The 8,664-nt window shown below is 42.0% G+C and overlaps 1 long non-coding RNA gene across 1 annotated transcript; it reads left to right on the top strand.

The window, feature by feature from the left end:
* Positions 1 to 252: 252 nt before the first annotated feature.
* Positions 253 to 6,012, top strand: LOC121850379. The gene is made up of 2 exons (XR_006085575.1): positions 253 to 373; positions 5,430 to 6,012. It is a non-coding gene; the product is annotated as an uncharacterized LOC121850379 (long non-coding RNA).
* Positions 6,013 to 8,664: the final 2,652 nt, after the last annotated feature.

Raw genomic sequence — 8,664 nt, 5'->3', positions numbered from 1 at the left:
TTGGCTAAACATAAGGTCCCGGACAAACAAGGTTAAGGGGATTAAATAAAAGGCGTAAAGGTGGGAAGGATTTGGATGATCTGGAGAAGATAAACGCATGAAAGATACATAAATCGACAGGTAGATTTAGTCCGGGTTAAATTAAGGCATTCGGGGGGTGGGCGGGGGGGCTATTTCAGGACAGAATGCCAAGGCATTGTTTGTGCATTAAATGATCTTGAAATGCCTGGTTTGTTTAGAGACCATTGGAGATTGATTGGAGACGAGACTGACCCAAATAGAAGTAATCCGCAGGTTCCTTGACGAGAGGGGCTGTTTAATAAGGGAGGGCCCCTCCGTTGTGTATATGGAGTCAGACGCCTGGACCAGAGCTGTGAGTGTGCGTGTGAGCTCTCTCTCTCTCTCCTCTCTCCTGTCTCTCTTCTCTCTCTCTCTATCTATCTATCTCTGTTTCACTTTCTCTTATCTCTCAATGCTGAGAAGTAATGAGTGACTCACTCGAACTCATTGTACAAGCAAAATAGTGGATATGTATATGTATGTTATATATGTATATGCACACACAGATATACCACTGATACACGGGAACGTTAACGAACACAAACACAGGCAGACTCGAGATGATGAACTCAGTATCAAATCAACCCCCCCCCCCCCCCCCCCCCACTCCTCTCTCCCCAAGCATTTACATCACTCAGACCTGCACACAAGCAAAGCACTTACACACTAAGACGCCCCCCCCACACCCCACACACACACACACACACATACACATACACACACACACACACACGCTTCACATACATAAAACACCCAATTCTGGCTCTCTCTTTCTCGGAGTTTACTGAACACATCCCATATTAAACAGCCTGGGTATAAAGCGTCCCACCAGGTCTTTTTTTACACACCATATTTCTGTCTGGTAACTAACTGGTTTCCCACCAAACAGACAGAAACAGACGAGAGAAATCAAAGCGTTTCTGTTGTCAATCTGTGTGTGTGTGTGTGTGTGTGTGTGAGTGTGTGTGTGGACAGTCAATCGGTGTCCACACTTTAATACTAACGTTTAATAAATAAGACCAAATATTCCCAGGCAATTGAGACACCAGGAATGCACATTCCAGAAGCTTTCCCAGGGTATCTAAGTGAGAAACCCTTGTCCCATTACACGTTTAACCCCTTCCAAAACATTGTCTTCCTATCACCTGTTGTTTTTTGCACACACACACACACACACACACACTCTCTCTCTCTCTCGCCTCTCTTTACGGGTAAAAAAAAAGCCCTCTTATCAATTAAAAAAACTGGTATTGTCGCTAAACTTGCAATCCGAGGACAAGAGAGGAGAGTTTTAACTCCATAACACAGTGAATACACCCTTCAAATCAACTGCAAGAAACATTTATATGATACACAGTTTGTGTGTGTGTGTGTGTGTGTGTGTGCGTCTCTGCTTAAATTTTACGCGAACGTTTGGGTCTTTTCTTTAGTTCCCCTTCAAGATTATGTTTTTATATCATAAAAAAAAGCAACAAAAAAAAAGAGACAACGGACCCAAACCGCGCGCCTGTTCTGCTCTGTTCTGTACAGCACCGAGAGAGGCAACGCTGACATTAAACGGCGACTGATTCCTTTTATGAAGGAAGTATGAAAAAAAAGGGGAAAACTGGATAAGGAGCAGGAATGGGGGGCGGAGGGGGGGGGGGGTGAGAGAGAGAGGGGGGAAAGAAAAGAGGGAGGGAGGGAGGGAGGGAGGAAAGAGAGAAGAAGATAGGAAGATAAGGAGAGGGAGAGAGACTGAGGGATAGATAAAGCAAAGCAAAGGTAGGCACAGACACGAGGAAAGATGCGGAATGAGAGAAAGAGAGAGAAGGAGAGGGAGAGAGAGAAGGAGAGGGAGAGGGAGAGGGGGGCAAAGTGAGAGCTGAAACGCCTGCTCAGCTGGAGGGTGTGCTGTGTGTGTTCTGTGGGAGATGATCATATTTAATAATGAATGGGATTTTTATACAGGTGCATTGCTCTCTCTCTCCCTCTCTCTCCCCCTCTCCCTGTCTCTCTCTCTCCAGGGCCAGTTCAAGTCAGGTGCTGGTTAATGTAACCCTGTTTTATTTTTCTCTGTGTGTGTGTGTGGGGTGGGGGGGGTGGAGGGGGAGGGGGGCAATTGAATGACCACATTCAAAAGCTTCTGTGACTCCAGCGAAAGCTAAGAGTTGTTTGACGAGGAGCTCACAACCCCTACATTGGGGGGTCTCGCGAAATAATGGGACCAGGAAAGCGTTCGACCTTTTTTTTAAAAAAAAACTGCAAAACTTATTTTGTTTTCACTTAAAATTTTAAACTCCAGCCGTCGTTTGGGGTTTTTTTTTGAAACCGTTCATTTCACTTACACACTCACACACTCCCACACACACACATACACACATCATCAGAGGATTTGTTTCTGCATTCATTGCATCTAAAAGTCATGTTCCCTCTTCCCAGGTATTATTATTACCCTCTTGTCAACTGCAGTATAATTCTAATTTGGACTGAATTGAAATTAAAACTAAAACGAATCCGGTTACAAGTCTCTTTTTTTAATTATATATTATATGTAGATGTATGAATGTTGCCATCAAACGTGGAAATCAAAATTGTGTTCATGATGGAACATGATGTTGAGAGGCTACTTAATCAAATCCCTTAACTCAGATGTCACCCCCAATGCTGACTGAGGACTGTAACCAAAAAAAGTGCGGATCCACATTGGTATAAACCTGAGAATTAAACAGCAATAAATTCGAAACTAGTGCAATAAAAAGGGCCGAGGGTGGGGGAATTTACATCTCTTTACTACCGCCTCTTCCCCTAAAAGCTCAGCTTTTTTTTCTCTCTCCCGACCCTAAAAATTATGAAAAAAAAGACACGAAATAAGGTGCAAATTGCTTGAAAAACTGCATTTTAACAGATTAGCGACAGAGCTCCGCCTCGAGTCAGTTCTCTCTGGTAAAGGAAAAGATGTACATTCATTCATTCATTCATTTCATTTCATTTCATTCATTCATTTGTTTATTCCCTATGTTCGATTCCCATCAGAAATCTGCAGCAAGAAAATTCACGTCAGGTGTTTTATGGGCTGTTAATCTCCTGCTCGGCCCCCACCCCATCTCTCAGGTCTGGAGGGTTTTGGGGGAGATCTTAAACTCGGAACTGCAATGTGAATAAATAGCACAACCTCTTGTAACAACAACAATAGCAATAATCATAAGTAATCATCCTTGCATTTGACACAGCGCCTCATCACGTCGTCGAGATGCCTCAAAGCGCTTCGCGGAATATACCGTAAAGTGGAGTGACTGTGTAATTGTGTGGCAAATTTAAGTAAAATAGTTAAGCATATTGTGCATCCCTGGTGCCAGTACCAGATTGCAAAAAGAAATACCGATGGGGGTGTCTCAATGACAAGTACAGATGGCCTGGCTGTGTCACAAAGACACTGCGACCAGCCCTCTTATCCAACCGCAGAATATTCCCCCAGGAAACACACAGCTCCAGGAGTGCAGGAAGTTGACCTTCACTGAAATACAGTTCCACCCCAAAGTTGCCAAGTTGCAGAAATGCACTTCAGTGAGATTATGGGGCGATGGAGCAAACACTGGAGGCTGCTTTGCTCCTGTCCTGTAAATTGTAAGAATAAACAGCGACCAGAGATAAATTGGAGTCTGGCATTTCATCCATTTCAAGTAAAACTCGCAATTTTCCACCTTGCGGTACGAGAGGCTAACAGCAGTTTCCAAATACATTGTTGAAAAAAGCAATTAAGGCACTTAATTGATGCTGGAAACCTAGTAAGCCGGAAATCTATAATTCTCTCCTGCTTCTGAGGCTTATGGAACATGGGGTATTTAATCATGGTCTGAGTAGGCGTAAAAGTCTGCAAACTGTGTGTGCAGTGTACAGAGAAGTTTGCATCAGGCAATGGCAATGCTATGTATTCCTATTGTAGCTGATGTATTATCAGAAGATAGAAAAGGTGAAGCGTAACTTAGGGACCACCCCCCCAAGCATATGGTTCTCCACATCGGACCATATTCACAGGAAAGAGTTTTCAGGCCCATCCTCTCTTATCGGAATCCGACTAATCCTCACATTCCCCCTTCATGGTAGCGACTTAATACATTAAGTTGATATTTACATTCTCCAGTTGACGTGCAAAGTGGCTTTGTGATAGCTTTCCGTATGTTATTTCATCTCCTTTTGGGTACATTCCCTGTGTTACTGTATACAAATGAAGGCCCTCTCATTATGAAGCAAGGCATTTAATAACTTCACAATGCCTTTCCCTGACTAGGAACTCAAACGGTTACAAGCGCCAGGTATCACTTGGATAGGCAAATTCCTAATTCAGCCCATGATCAGTAAATCGACTAAATTGGTTGGCCAGTGATTTAATGAACGTAATGAGTGACCTAGGAAATTTTCACCTACTGATTCAAGCTCTTTCAAGGTCCCCCCCTAAAACTCGTAAACTTTTCAGCCACAAAAACAACTGTGCCAATGAGATGCTAAAACCAGCCACCTTACTGATTGAAGATTTTTTTTGCAGAAGGAATATAATTGCCAGTAATTAGGGATGATTCTGTGTTTGTTGTGGTGAAATACAAAATTACCAAACCAGTCCTGTGTTTGTCATCAACGCACAGACTGCATCATTTACAAATTAAACAATCTGTCAGTTTTGGGATGGTTTCAGTGGGAACAGCCCAAACAGCAGTGTGAATCATTGGAAATCAGTGAGACTTGGCCTGCATGCAAACCACTGTCAGACCACACACATTTACACACTATGAAACCTCTTTCTCAGATCATAAACAGAAAAGTTGTCTGCCATTTTTACACCAGTGAAATAATCATGGAATTTGGGAGTTTCTTTGTTATATCCTTGCGAGGCTTTTTTGGGAACATTGAACATGTCCCCAGCGCCCTGGGATGTCTTTCCAATGGGAAGGCTGCTATACGAGTGTAATTTTCTTGCTGTATGTACCATAAACTGGGACCAAAGAAATTGACTTCCTTTTGAAGTTTCCTGCAACTTTCATCTTTGCCCCTCAAACCTTCCTCTCCTGATAAGAGACCTTTCTGTCCCTGTCTCCCTCATCTATACATCCAGATCCTCCAGCTTATCTTTTCACAACAGATAGCTACCCTGTTGTTACTTTTAACCCAGATGAGATCAGATTCAGTTCAGGTCAGGATGTTCAGGAAACCCTCCCAACAGAATGCTATTGCTCAGCGTAGGGCAAAAAAAAAGGCTTCGGTTAGGTGAAGGGGTAGGGGTTATGGGAAGGAGGGAGGGCAGGTTTACCTAAGTCACTTTGTGACCTGGGGGTATATTTAACAACCTGTCCAACACAGGGATAGACTGCTGATTTCTAGTTTTCAATCTGCAGGAAATTCGCATCAGGAATCGGTAAAATGCCAGCTTGATGTGTCACACATGCAGAAGGAACCAATGGCGGGAAGCAGGAGTCCAAATGGGAGTAACCAACACTGCGGAGTTTGCAATATTGCAGGTCGGACGATTGGAGATTGCTATGAGTTTTTGAGAAAAGCTGTGACATTGATTGATCCCTTGAAATAGCTAGAGCTGAAGCTAGTTACCGTGAGATGCACACATTTCCTTTTAAAATACAAAAGCAGGGGGTTGTTGCCTGGAATAGCAATGCAATTCGAGTGCCACATACCAAAACTGGTAAGATAAAATGTGCCTTATCAAGGTAAAATCAAAGGCTAGTGAGCTTCCTTTAGTAGTTTGTTGGCAAGGTACTTCGTCTCACACAAACAAAAGGTGTGAAGCAATTTCAAGTTAAATAAGCAGTGTCCAACAGTCAAACAGGAATGTAAAACTTTGAGAAATCTGTCAGAAAATACAGTATAGAGAGTAGCAGTCAGTCTCTCAGCCTTTGGCAAGACATTGCCTTGTGCGCTCATATGTTTTCTGTATCATACCATTAAATGTTAGACTTCAATCAATACAGGCAGTCCCAGAGTGAGTCATTTTCAGGACAGTACATGCAGCTGAATCAGAACTAATTACAGATAACTCTGGGCCTTTAAACATTAATGAATAACCTAAAAAGATGTTGCGCAACAATATTTGTCTAACTTTTTTCCGTAGTGCTACTTACCCAATCTTTAGATTAACCTGTTAAACTCTCCTTTCTTTGTAGTTTTCCGTTGTTCCCTATTTTTAGGGTTTGGTGAATTTGTCTGGAAATTCTCTGCTTGCACCCAATTCCCAATGCTGACCTCAGAAACCCACCACCACATCAATGTGATTCTTCTATTTTTCCACCCTTAAACCTCATGGTTTAAGACCTGTAGCTCAGTGGTTAGAGCACTCGCCTCATAAGCGAGAGGACCTGGGTTCGATATGCGGACAAGGCGAAATGTTGGGCAAGTTTCCTTGCTCCAAACGCCTCTGTTTACCCAGCAGTAAGTAGGAACCTGGTTGTCAGTCAATTAGCGAATCATTTTTCTGGGTGCGATATTCCCTTCAAATAAATAAAAATAAATAAATAATAATAATTTGGTCATTCAATCCCCGACTGTTTGTGGGGCACTTTCACCCATAAAACACAGTCAATTTACTTTACAGTATTTCCCATGAAGCGCTTTGAGACATCTTGAAGACGTGATAAGGAGCTCCATCAAATGCAAGGATTATTATTATTGTTATTATCATATTATATTATGGTTTATCTAAGTGAGATTGACAACTCGGTGCCAAATGTATGCCTTATCATGGATAATTCTGTGCTGTGGACTCATGCTTACTTGGAACTGATTTGGGACTGTCAAAGCTCATTTCTTTTATAACCATTACAGCTGCCAAAGACAGTAGACTTTCATCCTCTTGTTCTGTGTTGGATTTGAACGTAGATGCCAGAAGTGAAAGAACAGTGTACTTAGCAACAATTCCACTCTGTACCCATTTGGTCGATGTTAGAAAAGTGCAGCTCTCATCAGGGCTGTCCTCTTACAGAAATCCAAGATGAGGTTATTCTGCACCCAACAGTCATTTTGCACCTTTATCATTCAACGAAAAATGTTTTTGTATTTTTCACTCATTCATTTAAGGCTGGTACAAATGCTTCCCAAATGGACAACATGAGCAGTTAGCAACACAACAAGTATTTTGCCATAGCTAATTTGCCTTGGATATGTGCAGCTATATATAATGCACTTGTCTAACCTCAATAGAAAGGATTCCATTCCATGAATGTTGAGATGATTCGTAGTATTCTCAATGGTATTACACATGCACATGCTGAAATCCTAGGCTCAACACGTGACTCTTCTAATCTTTCTCAATCCACTGCCATTCAGAATGGCCGAGAGATGATATGGGTTTGAAGTGAGGGGAGGGGATGGCTGAAACCCTTTGTGTTGGCCAGCCAGCCGGGTGTCTGACACATGCAGAAGCCCATCACCGCTGCTTAAGAGTCTCCAAACCAAGCTGAGATTTCCATGGAGCCCACCTACACATGGAAATCACAGAGATAGATTGTTGGAATGGAATGCGCTCTCTCTCTCTCTCTCTCTCTCTCTCTCCCTGGAGGGACGCCTCCTGCTTACCTAATTCCAGATAGTATGAGGCGCAGGTTGGCAAGAGCCAAGATGATGATCCATGACTAGGAAGAACATTGGAGACAGAGGATCTGGCATAAGGTAATACCTGATTGCACCCACAGCAAAATCCCATCAAGTTTTGCAGCAAGAATGTAGAATAAAACGCATAAAAGCACTCGTTCAATTATCAAATCAGCAATAACAATGTCAACTTATACGGCGCTCACAAGTATACCTACACCTCTGGAATCTCTGACAGCATTATTCCTTCAACAAAGAAAATAGTTTGGCCTGTGAACAGAATTTAGGGACCTTATTGTCTATGATCTTCCTGTCATCAGAGGTCTGGCAGTGCCATTAAAATGTTTCACATTAATTTGCTGTAAAAATCACACGGTCACTTCATTCCAGCTGCTTTACCATCTCTGTTTCCTTCGGTACTAAAAGCTAAAGCCATCTATTCAGGATTCTCTGTGAATGAGACACATTGCTTTGGTTTGTCCTAATTTGTTTAGTTTAACTCTCTGTCTTGCGCAAGATATTACGTACCATTGCATTATTGCCCAGCATTACTTTATAGGGTCAAGTTCCCAATTTGTAACTTAGTAAATTACTTTCCTAAGTAGAAAAATTACTTCATTGGAAGGCTTGACTTGAACGTAGCAATAAACTAGGACAGGATAAAACCTGTTAAGTTGCATGTTGGAGGTAATCTGATATTAATACCTGCAAATTAGAATGAAACATTAATGAAGGTTGCTGAATGAAACCTCCAAAGCCTTTAAAAAATAGATTTAACTGAAAATGGATTCACCTTGAAGCAAAATCAAATTAAACAACACCTTGCCAAACTCTGTGAGAGGTCTAGATTATCATTGTGATATGTTGTGGTTGACGATAAGTTGCCCGCACAGTTTTAGCAAAGGGTTCCTGTTCTATTAGTGCACGTAGATAATGTATAACAAGGGGTATTATGAGCTTACTGCATACACAGGGATGAGTTAAGAGCTCCCTTGATATTAGTGTATTAGCCGGGTTACTGCAATATTAATG

Source organism: Callorhinchus milii, unplaced genomic scaffold (assembly GCF_018977255.1).
Source record: "Callorhinchus milii isolate IMCB2004 unplaced genomic scaffold, IMCB_Cmil_1.0 Scaffold18, whole genome shotgun sequence".
Taxonomy (NCBI): Eukaryota; Metazoa; Chordata; class Chondrichthyes; order Chimaeriformes; family Callorhinchidae; genus Callorhinchus; species Callorhinchus milii.
Note: the sequence above shows the minus strand (reverse complement) of the source record. Positions and strands in the feature narration are given on the sequence as shown.